This window comes from Canis lupus, chromosome 1, assembly GCF_011100685.1.
Source record: "Canis lupus familiaris isolate Mischka breed German Shepherd chromosome 1, alternate assembly UU_Cfam_GSD_1.0, whole genome shotgun sequence".
Classification (NCBI taxonomy): domain Eukaryota; kingdom Metazoa; phylum Chordata; class Mammalia; order Carnivora; family Canidae; genus Canis; species Canis lupus.
In genome coordinates, this window is record NC_049222.1 from 113,248,119 (window position 1) to 113,267,428 (window position 19,310).

Here is a 19,310-nt window from a genome sequence, read left to right on the forward strand (position 1 = left end):
TGTCACAAGGAAGCTTATTTCCCTGAACTCCACCCAGTGACACCATCTCTATGTGGCAAAGCCAGTTATTTATGCTGCATCGATCCTAATTCTTTCAGAAGAACTTCTACAAGCCTATGGTGTTACCTTCATCAATTGAGCCCCTCACCCCCACAGCCCCCAAAGCACATTTGGTTCCTCTTGAATCTACGTCTCCCAGATTTCTTTCTCTTTTTATTTTCGAGAGAGAGAGAGAGAGAGAGAGAGAGAGAGGAAAAGAGGCAGAGACAGAGACAGAGGGAGAAGGAAGCTCCATGCAGGGAACCCCATGTGGGACTCGATCCCAGGTCTCCAGAATCACACCCTGGGCTGAAGGCGGCACTAAACTGCTGAGCCACCCGGGCTGCCCAACTAGCCTTACATTGGGCATGAATACATCTCCTGGGGAAACTCTTCAGCCTGTGTGGAAGAAAACATGTTCCAGGATGCAGAAATCTAGCTGTGATAGCCAAACCAGTGGTTTCAACTCGCAGCCTTTCAGGAGTGCAACGAGTTTACTCCTATGGTGGGATCCTAGCCAGCAGTTAAAATGAAGGAGACTGACAAGTAACAACAGGGATATATGCGGGGCACCTGGGTGGCTCAGTGGTTGAGAAGACGCTCAGGCCCTGTTCCCGAGCTTCTGGGAAAGAGTCTCCCATTAGGCTCCCCACAGGGAGACTGCTTCTCCCTCTGCCTCTCTCTCCATCTCTCATAAATAAATAAATAAATAAATAAATAAATAAATAAATAAATAAAATCTCAATTTTTTAGAAGAGGATATACGTAAAAATGTGGCCAGCGGTTTTGAAACCTATCACAAAGTATTGTTACAAAAAAAACATACATTCCCACAGGATATGTGTAAGAAAGAAGACTGGGTTTTCGAAGCCTTTCACAAAATCTTGTCACAAAAAAATGTCTATGTTAGACCAGGATACATGTATAAAAGAGGATATGGTTTCTGAAAGCCTGTCACACACAAAAATTGCCACAAAAAATAACTAGGTTCAGCCAGGAAACGTGTAAAACAGAGGACAAGGTTTTGAAGTATTTTTCACAAAATATTATTAAAAAATACCGATGTTCAGCCAAGATGTGTGGAAAAAAGAGGACAGGGTTTTTTGAAACTTTTCACAAAATATTGTCACAAAAGATACCTATATTTAGCCAGCATATGTGTAGAAAAGAAGACGGGTTTTTTTTTTTTTTGAAGCTTTTCACAAAATATTGGAACAAAAGGTACCTCTGTATCACTATGATATGTATAAAAATGACAAGGTTATCTGAAGCTTCTCACAAAATATTGTCACTATAAATCCTGTATTTGGCCAGCTTATGTGTGTGATAAAGAACAGGGTTTTTTGAAGTTTTTCACAAAATATTGAAACTGAAAATACCTACATTTTGCCACAATATGTATAAACAAGAGGACAAGGGGTTTTTTCAACCCTCTCACAAGAAGCAATGTTAGGAGGCATGAGGGGAAAAAAAAAACAATGGCTTTCGTTGAGATAAAAAACATCCGATTGAGATGTTTGAGAGAAAAAACATCCAATTGAGATGTTTGAGATAAAAAATATCTAATTGAGATGTTTGAGATAAAAAACATCGGATTAAAAAAAATCCGATTGAGATGTTTGAGATAAAAAACATCCAATTTCAAAAAAAAATCCAATTTCATACTTTATGGGGTTATTTTTATTGATGGAGGATTTTCCTTACATTTGTGGAGCCTATAAAAAGGCCACAGGGTCATTGACTCAAATCATAAGCAAATTATTAGTAGTCATATAAATTTACCAACAAATTGATTTGTACTATTTTGGGACCTATTTCAACCTATTTTCAGAGGGCTCACAAGATTTATAAACATAAAGGATATAATTCTAAAGTGGCACAACTTCTCCAGAAATGAGACACAGAGATCACGTGCCCAGCTCCTACTGTATAGCAGTGACTATTAAAGGCTGGCTCTCTAGGCTTCACATCTTCTTTGGGACCGAAGCAGACAAGGGGACACTGCCTATGTTCTGTAACAGGTCAGTTATGCTCAATATCAAACTTTGGTTCACAGAATTAATGGTGGAAGTTGTAGCTACCTTTATCCTGGGTAAGATAAGAAGTTATGTTCCTGCATTGTTCGTGACATGGCCGGACAACCAATGGAAATTCCTGGGTTATTTCAAAAAGATGTGCCAGTTTATGGTGAAGAAGACCCTTATTTATGTCCTGAGTTCTCTTGCGTCCATTATACACAATCTAATTGTTGGAGAAGTCTTCATCAATAAGCTATATTACTTTCTACACAAAAAGATGGTTTCTGAACCCACAGCTGTGGTTGTCGTTTAGCTACTCTTACACCTACTCACCCTGCAGTCGTTGGGGGGATACTTGGCACCCGGAGGAGAGCAAAGGACTTTCCTCGCTTATCTACTGCCACTGGAGGCTTGTGTGCATGCTCGGCTCTCTCCCCGAGCCTGGCCCATTCTATCCTCTCACAAAGAACATAATAACATAAGAACATTTAAATAAATAAATAAATAAATAAATAATAAATAAATAAATAAATAAATAAATAAATAAATAAAATCTCAATTTTTTAGATGAGGATATTCGTAAAAATGTGGCCAGAGGTTTTGTTTGTCTTTTTTTTGTTTTGTTTTTTGTTTGTTGTTTTTTGTTTTTCGTGGCCAGAGGTTTTGAAACCTGTCACAAACTATTGTCACAAAAAATACCTACGTTCACCCAGGATATGTGTAAGAAAGAGGTTGGGTTTTCGAAGCCTTTCACAAAATCTTGTCACAAAAGAAATGTGTATGTTAGACCACGATACATGTATAAAAGATGATATGGTTTTTGAAAGCGTGTCACACACAAAAGTTGTCACAAAAAATAACTAGGTTCAGCCAGGAGACGTGTAAACCACAGGACAAGGTTTTGAAGTCTTTTTCACAAAATAGTATTAAAAAATACCTATGTTCAGCCAAGATATGTGGAAAAAAGAGGACAGGGTTTTTTGAAACTTTTCACAAAATATTGTCACAAAAGATACCTATATTTTTTTTTTAATTTTGTGACTTTTTATTTTTTTTTAATTTTTTTTATTTATTTATGATAGTCACAGAGAGAGAGAGAGGCAGAGACACAGGCAGAGGGAGAAGCAGGCTCCATGCACTGGGAGCCCGATGTGGGATTCGATCCCGGGTCTCCAGGATAGCGCCCTAGGCCGAAGGCAGGCGCCAAAGCGCTGCGCCACCTAGGGATCCCAAAAGATACCTATATTTAGCCAGCATATGTGTAGAAAAGAAGACGGGGTTTTTTTTTTTTTTTTTGAAGCTTTTCACAAAATATTGGAACAAAAAGTACCTCTGTATCACTATGATATGTATAAAAATGACAAGGTTATCTGAAGCTTCTCACAAAATATTGTCACTATAAATCCTGTATTTGGCCAGCTTATGTGTGTGATAAAGAACAGGGTTTTTTGAAGTTTTTCACAAAATATTGAAACTGAAAATACCTACATTTTGCCACAATATGTATAAACAAGAGGACAAGGGGTTTTTTCAACCCTCTCACAAGAAGCAATGTTAGGAGGCATGAGGGGAAAAAAAAAACAATGGCTTTCGTTGAGATAAAAAACATCCGATTGAGATGTTTGAGAGAAAAAACATCCAATTGAGATGTTTGAGATAAAAAATATCTAATTGAGATGTTTGAGATAAAAAACATCGGATTAAAAAAAATCCGATTGAGATGTTTGAGATAAAAAACATCCAATTTCAAAAAAAAATCCAATTTCATACTTTATGGGGTTATTTTTATTGATGGAGGATTTTCCTTACATTTGTGGAGCCTATAAAAAGGCCACAGGGTCATTGACTCAAATCATAAGCAAATTATTAGTAGTCATATAAATTTACCAACAAATTGATTTGTCCTATTTTGGGACCTATTTCAACCTATTTTCAGAGGGCTCACAAGATTTATAAACATAAAGGATATAATTCTAAAGTGGCACAACTTCTCCAGAAATGAGACACAGAGATCACGTGCCCAGCTCCTACTGTATAGCAGTGACTATTAAAGGCTGGCTCTCTAGGCTTCACATCTTCTTTGGGACCGAAGCAGACAAGGGGACACTGCCTATGTTCTGTAACAGGTCAGTTATGCTCAATATCAAACTTTGGTTCACAGAATTAATGGTGGAAGTTGTAGCTACCTTTATCCTGGGTAAGATAAGAAGTTATGTTCCTGCATTGTTTGTGACATGGCCGGACAACCAATGGAAATTCCTGGGTTGTTTCAAAAAGATGTGCCAGTTTATGGTGAAGAAGACCCTTATTTATGTCCTGAGTTCTCTTGCGTCCATTATACACAATCTAATTGTTGGAGAAGTCTTCATCAATAAGCTATATTACTTTCTACACAAAAAGATGGTTTCTGAACCCACAGCTGTGGTTGTCGTTTAGCTACTCTTACACCTACTCACCCTGCAGTCGTTGGGGGGATACTTGGCACCCGGAGGAGAGCAAAGGACTTTCCTCGCTTATCTACTGCCACTGGAGGCTTGTGTGCATGCTCGGCTCTCTCCCCGAGCCTGGCCCATTCTATCCTCTCACAAAGAACATAATAACATAAGAACATTTAAATAAATAAATAAATAAATAAATAATAAATAAATAAATAAATAAAATCTCAATTTTTTAGAAGAGGATATACGTAAAAATGTGGCCAGAGGTTTTGTTTGTCTTTTTTTTGTTTTGTTTTTTGTTTGTTGTTTTTTGTTTTTCGTGGCCAGAGGTTTTGAAACCTGTCACAAACTATTGTCACAAAAAATACCTACGTTCACCCAGGATATGTGTAAGAAAGAGGTTGGGTTTTCGAAGCCTTTCACAAAATCTTGTCACAAAAGAAATGTGTATGTTAGACCACGATACATGTATAAAAGAGGATATGGTTTTTGAAAGCGTGTCACACACAAAAGTTGTCACAAAAAATAACTAGGTTCAGCCAGGAGACGTGTAAACCACAGGACAAGGTTTTGAAGTCTTTTTCACAAAATAGTATTAAAAAATACCTATGTTCAGCCAAGATATGTGGAAAAAAGAGGACAGGGTTTTTTGAAACTTTTCACAAAATATTGTCACAAAAGATACCTATATTTTTTTTTAATTTTGTGACTTTTTATTTTTTTTTAATTTTTTTTATTTATTTATGATAGTCACAGAGAGAGAGAGAGAGGCAGAGACACAGGCAGAGGGAGAAGCAGGCTCCATGCACTGGGAGCCCGATGTGGGATTCGATCCCGGGTCTCCAGGATAGCGCCCTAGGCCGAAGGCAGGCGCCCAACCGCTGCGCCACCTAGGGATCCCAAAAGATACCTATATTTAGCCAGCATATGTGTAGAAAAGAAGACGGGGTTTTTTTTTTTTTTTTTTGAAGCTTTTCACAAAATATTGGAACAAAAAGTACCTCTGTATCACTATGATATGTATAAAAATGACAAGGTTATCTGAAGCTTCTCACAAAATATTGTCACTATAAATCCTGTATTTGGCCAGCTTATGTGTGTGATAAAGAACAGGGTTTTTTGAAGTTTTTCACAAAATATTGAAACTGAAAATACCTACATTTTGCCACAATATGTATAAACAAGAGGACAAGGGGTTTTTTCAACCCTCTCACAAGAAGCAATATTAGGAGGCATGAGGGGAAAAAAAAAACAATGGCTTTCGTTGAGATAAAAAACATCCGATTGACATGTTTGAGATAAAAAAACACCCGATTGAGATGTTTGAGATAAAAAACATCGGATTAAAAAAAATCCGATTGAGATGTTTGAGATAAAAAACATCCAATATCAAAAAAAAAATCCAATTTCAAACTTTATGGGGTTATTTTTATTGATGGAGGATTTTCCTTACATTTGTGGAGCCTATAAAAAGGCCACAGGGTCATTGACTCAAATCATAAGCAAATTATTAGTAGTCATATAAATTTACCAACAAATTGATTTGTACTATTTTGGGACCTATTTCAACCTATTTTCAGAGGGCTCACAAGATTTATAAACATAAAGGATATAATTCTAAAGTGGCACAACTTCTCCAGAAATGAGACACAGAGATCACGTGCCCAGCTCCTACTGTGTAGCAGTGACTATTAAAGGCTGGCTCTCTAGGCTTCACATCTTCTTTGGGACCGAAGCAGACAAGGGGACACTGCCTATGTTCTGTAACAGGTCAGTTATGCTCAATATCAAACTTTGGATCACAGAATTAATGGTGGAAGTTGTAGCTACCTTTATCCTGGGTAAGATAAGAAGTTATGTTCCTGCATTGTTCGTGACATGGCCGGACAACCAATGGAAATTCCTGGGTTGTTTCAAAAAGATGTGCCAGTTTATGGTGAAGAAGACCCTTATTTATGTCCTGAGTTCTCTTGCGTCCATTATACACAATCTAATTGTTGGAGAAGTCTTCATCAATAAGCTATATTACTTTCTACACAAAAAGATGGTTTCTGAACCCACAGCTGTGGTTGTCGTTTAGCTACTCTTACACCTACTCACCCTGCAGTCGTTGGGGGGATACTTGGCACCCGGAGGAGAGCAAAGGACTTTCCTCGCTTATCTACTGCCACTGGAGGCTTGTGTGCATGCTCGGCTCCCTCCCCGAGCCTGGCCCATTCTATCCTCTCACAAAGAACATAATAACATAAGAACATTTAAATAAATAAATAAATAATAAATAAATATATATATAAATAAATAAATAAATAAAATCTCAATTTTTTAGAAGAGGATATACGTAAAAATGTGGCCAGAGGTTTTGTTTGTCTTTTTTTTGTTTTGTTTTTTGTTTGTTGTTTTTTGTTTTTTGTGGCCAGAGGTTTTGAAACCTGTCACAAACTATTGTCACAAAAAATACCTACGTTCACCCAGGATATGTGTAAGAAAGAGGTTGGGTTTTCGAAGCCTTTCACAAATTCTTGTCACAAAAGAAATGTGTATGTTAGACCAGGGTACATGTATAAAAGAGGATATGGTTTTTGAAAGCGTGTCACACACAAAAGTTGTCACAAAAAATAACTAGGTTCAGCCAGGAGACGTGTAAAACACAGGACAAGGTTTTGAAGTCTTTTTCACAAAATAGTATTAAAAAATACCTATGTTCAGCCAAGATATGTGGAAAAAAGAGGACAGGGTTTTTTGAAACTTTTCACAAAATATTGTCACAAAAGATACCTATATTTAGCCAGCATATGTGTAGAAAAGAAGACGGGGTTTTTTTTTTTTTTTTGAAGCTTTTCACAAAATATTGGAACAAAAAGTACCTCTGTATCACTATGATATGTATAAAAATGACAAGGTTATCTGAAGCTTCTCACAAAATGTTGTCACTATAAATCCTGTATTTGGCGACCTTATGTCTGTGATAAAGAACAGGGCTTTTTGAACTTTTTCACAAAATATTGAAACTGAAAATACCTACATTTTGCCACAATATGTATAAACAAGAGGACAAGGGGTTTTTTCAACCCTCTCACAAGAAGCAATGTTAGGAGGCATGAGGGGGAAAAAAAAAACCAATGGCTTTAGTTGAGATAAAAAACATCCGATTGACATGTTTGAGATAAAAAAACACCCGATTGAGATGTTTCAGATATAAAACATCCAATTTCAAAAAAAAAATCCAATTTCAAACTTTATGGGGTTATTTTTATTGATGGAGGATTTTCCTTACATTTGTGGAGCCTATAAAAAGGCCACAGGGTCATTGACTCAAATCATAAGCAAATTATTAGTAGTCATATAAATTTACCAACAAATTGATTTGTACTATTTTGGGACCTATTTCAACCTATTTTCAGAGGGCTCACAAGATTTATAAACATAAAGGATATAATTCTAAAGTGGCACAACTTCTCCAGAAATGAGACACAGAGATCACGTGCCCAGCTCCTACTGTATAGCAGTGACTATTAAAGGCTGGCTCTCTAGGCTTCACATCTTCTTTGGGACCGAAGCAGACAAGGGGACACTGCCTATGTTCTGTAACAGGTCAGTTATGCTCAATATCAAACTTTGGTTCACAGAATTAATGGTGGAAGTTGTAGCTACCTTTATCCTGGGTAAGATAAGAAGTTATGTTCCTGCATTCTCCTTGACTATACTGGAGAACCAATGGAAGTTCCTGGGTTGTTTCAAAAAGATGTGCCAGTTTATGGTGAAGAAGACCCTTATTTATGTCCTGAGTTCTCTTGCGTCCATTATACACAATCTAATTGTTGGAGAAGTCTTCATCAATAAGCTATATTACTTTCTACACAAAAAGATGGTTTCTGAACCCACAGCTGTGGTTGTCGTTTAGCTACTCTTACACCTACTCACCCTGCAGTCGTTGGGGGGATACTTGGCACCCGGAGGAGAGCAAAGGACTTTCCTCGCTTATCTACTGCCACTGGAGGCTTGTGTGCACGCTCGGCTCTCTCCCCGAGCCTGGCCCATTCTGTCCTCTCACAAGGAACACTGGCTCACAACTGTGAGTGGAAACATTGATATTGAAACCCTAATGCTCAGCAGCCTGACAGGGAGGCCGGAGACCAATGTGCAAGTTGGTCTGATCCGCCTCCGCGTCTGATGTCACATGAACTTGCAGCCCGTACCAACCGACACACAGCTCCGTTCTGCCACAGTTGTCACAAGGAAGCTTATTTCGCTGAACTCCACCCAGTGACACCGTCTCTATGTGGCAAAGCCAGTTATTTATGCTGCATCGATCCTAATCCTTTCAGAAGAACTTCTACAACCTATGGTGTTACCTTCATCAATTGAGCCCCTCACCCCCTCAGCCCCCAGAGCACATTTGGTTCTTCTTGAATCTGTGTCTCCTTGATTTCTTTTTTTTCTTTTCAAGATTTTATTTTTTTCATCAGAGACACACACACACAGAGAGAGAGAGAGAGAGAGTCAAAGACACAGGCAGAGGGAGAAGCAGGCTCCATGCAGGGAGCCCGACATGGGACTTGATCCCGTGTCTCTAGGATTAGGCCCTGGGCTGAGGCAGTGCTAAACCGCTGAGCTACCTGGGCTGCCCCTTTGATTTCAGTACAGTTTTTTTTTGTTTTGTTTTTTTGTGTGTGTGTTTGTTTTTGCAGCCTCAACTCTGTCCTGTTTCACATACTGAGCAAATAAAGTTCCTTTCAGGCAATGGCATGTCTGCAGCCTTACTGCTCCATTCTAGGCTGATTTCCTTCCAACCCTGTGTAGCTTAGGGTCTGTTGCAAGGCACCGAGGAAGAGGAGGGAAAACCAGGGTGATGGATAGAGAACTCCATGGCTTGGCAGGGGTTGGGGAGGGATGGGTACGCAACCTGGGTGATATATGCTGAATGGAGGATGGGGGTGGAGGTGGTTTCCAAGGCTGATGGTCTGGGACACGGCAGCCCAGAAGGCTCTGGGGATGTGTCCCCTTTCCCGGAGAAGTTCAAAGTCCGACACAGAGAACTCTGAACTGGTTGAAAGCATCTTTACCACTTGTAAGGCATATATCCCAAATTTGACCAGGGTAGAGCCAGCCTCTTGAGGACTGAGCTGGGGGAAGGGACAGCTCCCCGCAAACTCATCTTCAAGGGACCCATGTTGGGATGGGTGATGGTGAAATTCAGAGGGCTCACGAGAACGCGCCCCTTGGGTCAGGAGAAACCCTGTGGAGGGGAAAGGATGTGAGTGGAATGACCTTCCCCAGAGCACCTCGCAGGTCCTGAGGCTGCCCTGGAAGTTTGAGCCTGCCTCATTTCGATCTGTGCCCAGCATTGAGTTGGCTTCTACCTCTCCCTCTGCACATTCCCCCTCTCGTGCCCTCTTTCTAACAAATAAATAAATAAAATATTTTTAAAGACTATTTATGTATTATGAGAGACATACACTCAGAGGCAGAGGCGTAGGCAGAGGGAGAAGCAGGCTCCCCGTGGGAAGCCCGATTTGGGACTCCATCTCAGGATGCCAGGATCATGACATGAAGCCAAGGTAGACACTCAACCACTGAGCCACCCAGGCACCCATTAATAAATAAAATTTTTAATAAATATTTTAATAAATAAAAAATCAGTAAAGAGGGGGGCACTTGACAGGATGAGCACTGGATGTTGTACTAGTGTTGGCAAATGGAACTCCAATAAAAAGGTATACAAAAAAATCAGTAAAATCAACAATGGGCAAAAATGTCAAAGAGACATTTCTCCGAAGGTATACAGTGGCCACCCAGCTTCTGAGGAAATGCTCAACATCGCTAATCATTACAGAAAGCAAATAGAACACAAATATATATCAAGTCACACCCCCATCAGGATAGTCACCATCAACAACAATAAGCAAGGGATCCCTGGGTGGCGCAGCGGTTTGGCGCCTGCCTTTGGCCCAGGGCGCGATCCTGGAGACCCGGGATCGAATCCCACGTCGGGCTCCCGGTGCATGGAGCCTGCTTCTCCCTCTGCCTATGTCTTTGACTCTCTCTCTCTCTCTCTCTCTCTCTGTGTGACTATCATAAATAAAAAAATAAATAAAAAAAACAACAATAAGCAAAAGGACCCCAAACCCAAATACCATAAATTAATGTGTGTTGGTGAGGATCTGGAGAAATCGGAACCCTGGCAAATGTTGGTGAAAAAGTAAAATGGCACACCAGACATCAGCTTGGAACATGGTGCCGGGTTTCCTCCAAATTAAGAAATAGACTTACCATGTGATGGAGCCAACTCCTTATTCATTTTACATCTGTAAGAACTGAAAGCCAACAGTATGAAGGGATCCCCGCTCATCCCTGTTCATCGCAGTGTTGTTCACAAGAGTCAAGATGTAGACGCAGCCCACGTGTCCACGCACAGAGGAACGGAGAAAGATCATGGGGCATCCAGCTCCAGTGGAACGAGCATCGATCCTAAGGAAGAAGTGAGTTCTGGACCCGCTGCCACATGAAATGAGCAGGTCGCAGCAAGACAAATACCCTATGATTCCACTTGTATGTCCTACCCGTCATAGTCAAATTTATAGAAACAGAAAGAAGACATGTGGGGCTGGTGGGGGCGAGGAGGAGCAAACAGGAAACTGTGGGTACAGACTTCCTGTTACAAAACGAACGGGTGCTAGAGATGCATTGTACGCCCCTGAGAATATTGATACCCCTGCTCATCTGTATCCTGGTTCCCGGTGAATGGTAGGGAATGTAATGTTATGAGTTTTTCACCATAATTTTTAACAGATTTAAGGAAGAAATTGGGGTGAAGATCCCTGGGGCCCTTGAAACCTTCCTGCCTTCCAAGAGGAAGCTCTGGGTGTGACCAATACAAAGTGTTGGTGGGTGAGGTTCATTTTGTGTTCCCAGCCAGCCCGTTTCAGCCTCCCATGGCAGCTCATGGGGCTCTGAGCCCCTCCAGAGTCCATAACAGGGAAGAGGCTCGAGGCTCCAGGGGTTCTCAGGAGTTGAGGGGCCAAGGTGGGAGGAGAAGGGCTGAGCAGGGATGGAAAGATGGGTAGAGGAGCAGCTGTGTGGGAGGGGGGCAGATTGAGGGATTCAAGACAGCCAAAGAGTCTAAGATGTGGCATTAAAAAAAAAAAGAAGGAAAGAAAGAAAGAAAGGAGGAAAGGAAGAAAGAAGAAGAAGAAAAGGGAGCGACCGGGTTGCTGAATACCTAGAGCATGAAACTCTTTCCTCAGGATGGTGGGCTCAGGCCCCAAGTAGAACTTATTTAAAAAAAAACAAAAAAAAAACAGGGATCCCTGGGTGGCTCAGCAGTTTGACGCCTGCCTTTGGCACGGGGCACGATGCTGAGGTCCCGGGATCGAGTCCTGAATCGGGCTCCTGGCATGGAGCCTGCTTCTCCCTCTGCCTGTGTCTCTGCCTCTCTCTCTCTCAAATAAATACATAAATAAATAAATAAATAAATAAATAAATAAATAAATAAATATTTTTTTAAAAGTTCTTAGGCTCAGTTGTTTGAGGGTCTAAGTTATGAACTCAGGTCAGGTCTTGGTCTCAGGGTTGTGTGTTCGAGCCCCCTGTGGGGTGCTATGCTTACATGGAGCCTAATTTAAAATATTCTTTTAATATAAAAATAAAATAAATATGAATACTCATTAAAACTCGGTGGTTTAGCACTTGCCTTCAGCCCAGGGCACGATCCTGGAGTCCTAAGATCGAGTTCCACGTCTGGCTCCCTGAATGAAGCCTGCTTATCCCTCTGCCTATGTCTCTGCCTCTGTGTGTGTGTGTGTGTGTGTGTGTGTGTGTCTCACGAATAAATAAATAAAATCTTAAAAAAATAATAATAATAATAAATAAAATGAGGGGAGGCCTGGATGGCTCAGCAGTTGGGCATCTGCCTTTGCTCATGGAATGATCCCAGTGTCTCAGGATCAAGTTCCACATCGGGCTTCCTGCATGGAGCCTGCTTCTCTCTGCCTATGTCTCTGCTCTCTCTCTCACTCTGTGTCTCTCATGAATAAATAAATAAAATGTATAAATAAATAAAATTAAAAATTAAAAAAAGAAGAATGAGGACAGGGGATGATGAGGGCGACAACTTAGATGAGCAGGTTGGAAGATTCCTGAGTCCGGTGTTCTGTGTGGCCTTTGAAGCTCCCTTGTGTTTAAGAATACCTTTGCCTTTTCTGAAGATATTACATGCCCTTCCTCCACTGTATATTCTTGGCTCCTTTCCTATAAATTATTTATTTATTTATTTATTTACGCATTTATTTATTTATTTGTTTGTTTATTTTAAAAGATTATGTATTTATTTATTCATGACAGACGGAGAGAGAGAGAGAGGCAGAGGGAGAAGCAGGCTCCACGCAGGGAGCCCAACGTGGGACTCGATCCCGGGTCTCCAGGATCAGACTCTGCCTGGGCTGAAGGCGGCGCCAAACCGTTGGGCCATCGGGGCTGCCCTGCAAATTTCTTTTTAAGATTTTATTTATTTATTCATGAGAGAAACAGAGAGAAGCAGAGACACAGGCAGAGGGAGAAGCAGGCTCCCTGCGGGAAGCCGGATGCAAGACTCAATCCCAAGACTCTGGGATCGTGATCTGAGCCAAAGGCATACGCTCAACCCCCCGGGCGCCCCTTATGTACTATTTCAAATATAAACCCAAATTTGCCCGGTGAGGACAAGTTTCTCCCACAATCAGTTGCTTTGGTGTGAAAGTACTCAGATTCAGAAATGGTGTATGAATTCAATGGGCTCAAATTAGGTCAATTGTAAAGACTTTTCACCCTCAAGAACATGCAGTGCCCTCCTGTTACAACCACCCGACAAAGTGTCAACAATTTCGGAGCAGTGGATCCAGGAGAGTGAGAGCTCCAGCAGGAGCACCATGTGCATTCACTCAAATTGGATTAAAGGCTTGAGTATAAGATCTAAAACCATGAGACTACCAGAAGAAAACACAAGCAGTAAGTTCCTTGGCATCAGTCTTGGCAATTATTTTTTTGGATGGCAATGAAAGTCAAAATCAATAAGTGGGTGGAACCTCATCAAGCTGAAGAGCTTCTGCACAGCAAAGGAAACCATGAGGAAATGAAAAGGCAACCCACCAAGTGGGAGAGACATTTTAAATCATATGTCTGGTAAGGGATTAATATCCAAAATTTGGAATACCCAAAAATATAGAAAGAGGGGTGCACGGAGTTGGGGGTGCCAGGGTGGCTCAGTTGGTTGAACATCTGACTCTTGATTTCAGCTCAGGGTCATGATCTCAGCATCCAGGGCCTGAGCTCAGAGTTGAGCTCCGGACTGATTGTGGAGACAGTCTGCTTAGGATTCTCTCTCTCTCCCTCTGCCCCTCCCCCTCACTCATGAGCACTCTCTTGCTCTCTCTCAAATAAATAAATAATCTAAAAAAACCCCACAGAAAGCAATATGGTGAGTCCTCCAAATATTAAAAATAGAACTATCATCTGATCTAACGGTTCCACTTCTGGGTATATGACCAAAAGAAATGAAATCACCTCCTGAAAAACATACCTGCACCCCCAGGTTTACGGTGGCATCATTCACAAAGGCCAGGATACAGAAACATCCTAAAAGTCTGTTGAGGAATAAATGGGTAAAGAAAAGGTGGGAGGGATCCCTGGGTGGCGCAGCGGTTTAGCGCCTGCCTTTGGCCCAGGGCGCGATCCTGAAGACCCGGGATCGAATCCCACGTCGGGCTCCTGGTGCATGGAGCCTGCTTCTCCCTCTGCCTGTGTCTCTGCCTCTCTCTCTCTCTCTCTCTCTGTATGACTATCATAAATAAATAAAAAAATTAAAAAAAAAAGAAAAGGTGGGATCTCATACAATAGTATATTATTCACCCACAAAAAGGAAGAAACTCTTGCCTTTTGTGACAACATGGATGGACAACATGGATGAGGATATTGTGCTAAGAGCAGCCAGCGAGTCAAAGAGAGACAGATACTCTATGATCTTGCTTACAGGTGGAATCTGACAGAGAACTGTCTGCAGTTGCCTTGCCTGAGGGGCAGGGGGTGGTGGGGATGAGTAAAGGTGATCAAAAGATCAAATCTCCCAGATACATAAGTCCTAGAGGCGTAATGCACAGCGTGGTGACTACTGTTAAGGATACTGCATTGCAGGGGCACCTGGGTGGCTCAGTGGTTGAGCGTCTGCCTTTGGCTCAGGGCATGATCCTGGGGTCCCAGGATCGAGTCCTGCATCGGGGTCTCTGCATGGAGCCTGCTTCTCCCTCTGCCTGTGTCTCTGCCTCTCCCTCTCTGTGTCTCTCATGAATAAATAAATAAAATCTTTTAAAAAAAATACTGCATTGCATTTTTGAAATTTGCTAAAAGCAAAAAGTATGACTACACGAAGTCATGGACATTAACTATGCTTATTGCGGTGATCACTTCACAATGTATACATATATCGAATCAGTGTGCCGTACACCTAGACTAATCCAACGTTACACGTCCATTTCATCTGGGAAAAAAGATATAAAAGGCAGTATTTCTGTCCTCTAAAGCCATCGAACAGAGAACCAAAATAGGGTGAAGAACATAGAGTGAGGGTTTCACGGGGAGATCCTGTTCCTTTGTATAGGAAAGTTAATGAAATTCTTCACTGGAGGAATCCCTGGGTGGCTCAGCAGTTTAGCGCCTGCCTTTGGCCCAGGGCATGATCCTGGAGTCCCGGGATCGAGTCCCACATCGGGCTTCCTGCATGGAGCCTGCTTCTCCCTCCTCCTGTGTCTCTGCCTCTCTCTCTCTCTCTCTCTCTCTCTCTCTCTCTGTGTGTGTGTGTGTGTGTCTCATGCATAAATAAATAAAATCTTAAAAAAAAAAAGAAATCCTTCATGGTGGGGTGACATCTGAGATGGGAAGAGAGGGCGGGAGCAGTGCTGCGAGTCTCCGGACAAAGATGATTTCCTGGAAAGGGAATAGATGCTGGGGAGCAGGGGGAGACCCAAGCTTGCGTGAGAGTTGAGGAAGGGTCAGAAAGCCCCTGTGGCCGGAACACATGGGGTGAGTAGGACAGCGCAGTATGGGCAGGAGCCAGGTTGGGTAGGGGCAGTGCTACTCAAAGGGCTGTCTGCAAGGAGGGGAGGAGCCTGGCCCAGGAGGCAGACGGTCCACATCACTAAGCGCCCTGTTGATTTCCACTAACATTTTCTTCATTGCAAGACTTTCTCAACTCAGGCGCTAACTTGACAGACCTGCTGGAATCTTCTTACAGACCAGCATTCCTAGTAGCTCCAACGTAGGACCTGTGGGCTGCAGGGACTTTGGGTTTTGATGTGACTCACAGGTGAGCAACATAAGGGCTTTGAGCAGAGGAACAACCCTGGGTTTTTGTTTTTAAGATTTTATTTATTTATTCATTCATGAGAGATACAGAGAGAGAGAGAGAGAGAGAGAGAGAGAGAGGCAGAGACACAGGCAGAGGGAGAAGCAGGCTCCATGCAGGGAGCCCGACACAGGAATCGATCCTAGGTCTCCAGGATCACCCCCTGGGCTGAAGGCAGCGCTAAAACCGCTGAGCCACCCAGCTGTCCCTGTTGCTACTTCCTAGAGGGGAAAAACTGGGAAACCAAGACACTGTGCTGGCTTCGGGACGCAGCACCCCTACAGCTTCTTGGTAGCAGCAAGGTCACAGGATCGAGTCCCACATCGGGCTTCTTGTGGGGAGCCTGCTTCTCCCTCTGCCTCTGTCACTGCCTCTCTCTCTCTCATGAATAAATAAATAAAATCATAAAAAAAAAGAAGTAGCAACAGCTTCCTTAGCAAGCTGGATCTACAGGCCCTCCTAGGAGTTCTTTCTGGAAGCTGCCGCAGGAGCCTGCTTCCAAAGATATAAGTAAAAAATAAAAATTAAGTTAAGTAAGTAATATTCCCTAAAAAAGGAAAGCAGGCCATTTACTGATGGGTGATGATCTATCGACTGAAGATTATGAGGTTTTCTTTAACTGAGATTACGAGGTTTTCTTTTTTAAAGATTTTATTTATGCATGAGACACACACACACAGAGGCAGAGACACGGGCAGAGGGAGAAGCAGGCTCCTGGCAGGAAGCTTGATGCGGGACTCGAACCCAGGACCCCGGGATCACGCCCTTAGCCAAAGGCAGACGTTCAACCAGGGAGCCACCCAAATGCCCCAGATTTTGAGTTTTTCATTCCATCCCCCTGATGTCAAAAAAGGCGAGACAGAGAGAGAAGTCAGTCCCCATCATATGTTATATGGGCAAAGACTGAAGAAGTTTGGGCTTCTGGGACTAATCTTAATCAGCTGTGTATGGCTGGCCCAGAGCAGACCTATTTTTTTTTTTTTTTTTTCAGAGCAGACCTATTTTGATGGGGATGACCCGAAACCCCAGGGAGACGTGAGCTCGTTGTCATGCAGCCCCTCTGCAGCTCGAACATGGAATGATTACTCTAGTCCCCATATCCACACCGGGAGCAAAACCGATTGGGGCTCCCTCCCAGGAGGAGGGACGTTCCTTCGTCTTGTATTGGCGACCACACTGGACGTTGCTGTGGTAAGCCTGTGTCGCTGTGTGTTGTGCCTAAGAGTGATCCCAGGAAAGCCCTGGCTTCTCTGTCTGCGGCCACTTCGGGGAGATGTGGGGGGAACAGCTCCAGCTCCCCTGCAGGAAGGCCCTCATCTCTGCTCAACACCCTCTGAGGCTACTTAGTGATTTTTCACCTTTAGGTGCTAAAGTCTTCCCTCTTGGAAAACGGGGACTTGGTTGCTCCCTTCCCCATCACCACGACACATGAGCAATCTCCCAATAGTCTCTGCACTATTTTCCTAAGACCAATATTTAGTGTAGACGTTGTTATGTCTATTTAATGCCCGTCACGTTTGAGGCAAAGAGTTGTGATCACCGGCCCCAACCTTGGATTGTGGAGTCAAAACTGTGTATCTGGGACGCCTGGGTGGCTCAGTGGTTGAGTGTCTGCCTCTGACTCAGGGTGTGATCCTGGGGTCCTGGGGTGGAGCCCTCATCAGGCTTCCCTGCCCGGAGCCTATTTCTCCCTCTGCCTGTGTCTCTGCCTCTCTGTGTCTCTCATGAATAAATTAAAAAAATCTTTTTTTAAAAAATGTGTATCGGGATCCTTGGGTGGCTCAGTGGTTTAACACCTGCCTTTGGCCCAGGGCGTGATCCTGGAGTCCTGGGATCGAGTCCCACATCAGGCTCCCTGCATGGAGCCTGCTTCTCCCTCTGCCTGTGTCTCTGCCTCTCTGTCTCTCTCTGTGTAACTATCATGAATAAATAAATAAAATCTTTAAAAAAAAAATCCAATTGAGATTTTGAGATAAAAAACATCCGATTGAGATGTTTGAGATAAAAAACATCCAATTGAGATGTTTGAGATAAAAAATATCAGATTTCAAAAAAAAAAAAAAAAAGATTTCAAACTTTATGGGGTTATTTTATTGGTGGAGTGATTTTCGTTTCATTTGTGGAGCCTATAAAAAGGCCACAGGGTTATTGATGACTCAAATCATAGGCAAATTATTAGTAGTCATATGAATTTACCAACAAATTCATTTGTACTACTTTGGGACCTATTTCAACCTATTTTCAGAGGGCTCACAAGATTTATAAACATAAAGGATGTAATTCTAAAGTGGCACAACTTCTCCAGAAAAGAGACACAGAGAACACGTGCCCAGCTCCTACTGTGTAGCAGTGACTATTAAAGGCTGGCTCTCTAGGCTTCACATCTTCTTTGGGACCGAAGCAGACAAGGGGACACTGCCTATGTTCTGTAACAGGTCAGTTATGCTCAATATCAAACTTTGGTTCACAGAATTAATGGTGGAAGTTGTAGCTACCTTTATCCTGGGTAAGATAAGAAGTTATGTTCCTGCATTGTTTGTGACATGGCCGGACAACCAATGGAAATTCCTGGGTTGTTTCAAAAAGATGTGCCAGTTTATGGTGAAGAAGACCCTTATTTATGTCCTGAGTTCTCTTGCGTCCATTATACACAATCTAATTGTTGGAGAAGTCTTCATCAATAAGCTATATTACTTTCTACACAAAAAGATGGTTTCTGAACCCACAGCTGTGGTTGTCGTTTAGCTACTCTTACACCTACTCACCCTGCAGTCGTTGGGGGGATACTTGGCACCCGGAGGAGAGCAAAGGACTTTCCTCGCTTATCTACTGCCACTGGAGGCTTGTGTGCATGCTCGGCTCTCTCCCCGAGCCTGGCCCATTCTATCCTCTCACAAAGAACATAATAACATAAGAACATTTAAATAAATAAATAAATAAATAATAAATAAATAAATAAAATCTCAATTTTTTAGAAGAGGATATACGTAAAAATGTGGCCAGAGGTTTTGTTTGTCTTTTTTTTGTTTTGTTTTTTGTTTGTTGTTTTTTGTTTTTTGTGGCCAGAGGTTTTGAAACCTGTCACAAACTATTGTCACAAAAAATACCTACGTTCACCCAGGATATGTGTAAGAAAGAGGTTGGGTTTTCGAAGCCTTTCACAAAATCTTGTCACAAAAGAAATGTGTATGTTAGACCACGATACATGTATAAAAGAGGATATGGTTTTTGAAAGCGTGTCACACACAAAAGTTGTCACAAAAAATAACTAGGTTCAGCCAGGAGACGTGTAAACCACAGGACAAGGTTTTGAAGTCTTTTTCACAAAATAGTATTAAAAAATACCTATGTTCAGCCAAGATATGTGGAAAAAAGAGGACAGGGTTTTTTGAAACTTTTCACAAAATATTGTCACAAAAGATACCTATATATTTTTTTTAATTT

At 42.1% G+C, this 19,310-nt stretch overlaps 3 long non-coding RNA genes across 9 annotated transcripts in view; 1 reads left to right on the forward strand and 2 right to left on the reverse strand.

The window, feature by feature from the left end:
• Window positions 1-19,310, reverse strand: part of LOC100688849 — a 72,715-nt gene that overhangs the window by 10,830 nt on the left and 42,575 nt on the right. For 6 of the 7 annotated variants that reach the window (XR_005354596.1, XR_005354601.1, XR_005354598.1 and 3 more), the window contains one exon: window positions 10,766-10,963. This is a non-coding gene — a long non-coding RNA (uncharacterized LOC100688849). Of the gene's footprint in view, window positions 1-10,765; window positions 10,964-14,048; window positions 14,113-19,310 lie in introns of all 7 variants that reach the window. The other variant, XR_005354600.1, reaches the window with a different exon arrangement.
• On the reverse strand, window positions 1,217-9,006 carry LOC119876010. Its single transcript, XR_005354615.1, has 3 exons — window positions 5,406-9,006; window positions 3,298-5,180; window positions 1,217-3,073 (listed from the first exon to the last, which is right to left on the reverse strand). It is a non-coding gene; the product is annotated as an uncharacterized LOC119876010 (long non-coding RNA).
• On the forward strand, window positions 5,768-19,079 carry LOC119876008. Its single transcript, XR_005354613.1, has 3 exons — window positions 5,768-6,265; window positions 7,897-8,086; window positions 18,112-19,079. It is a non-coding gene; the product is annotated as an uncharacterized LOC119876008 (long non-coding RNA).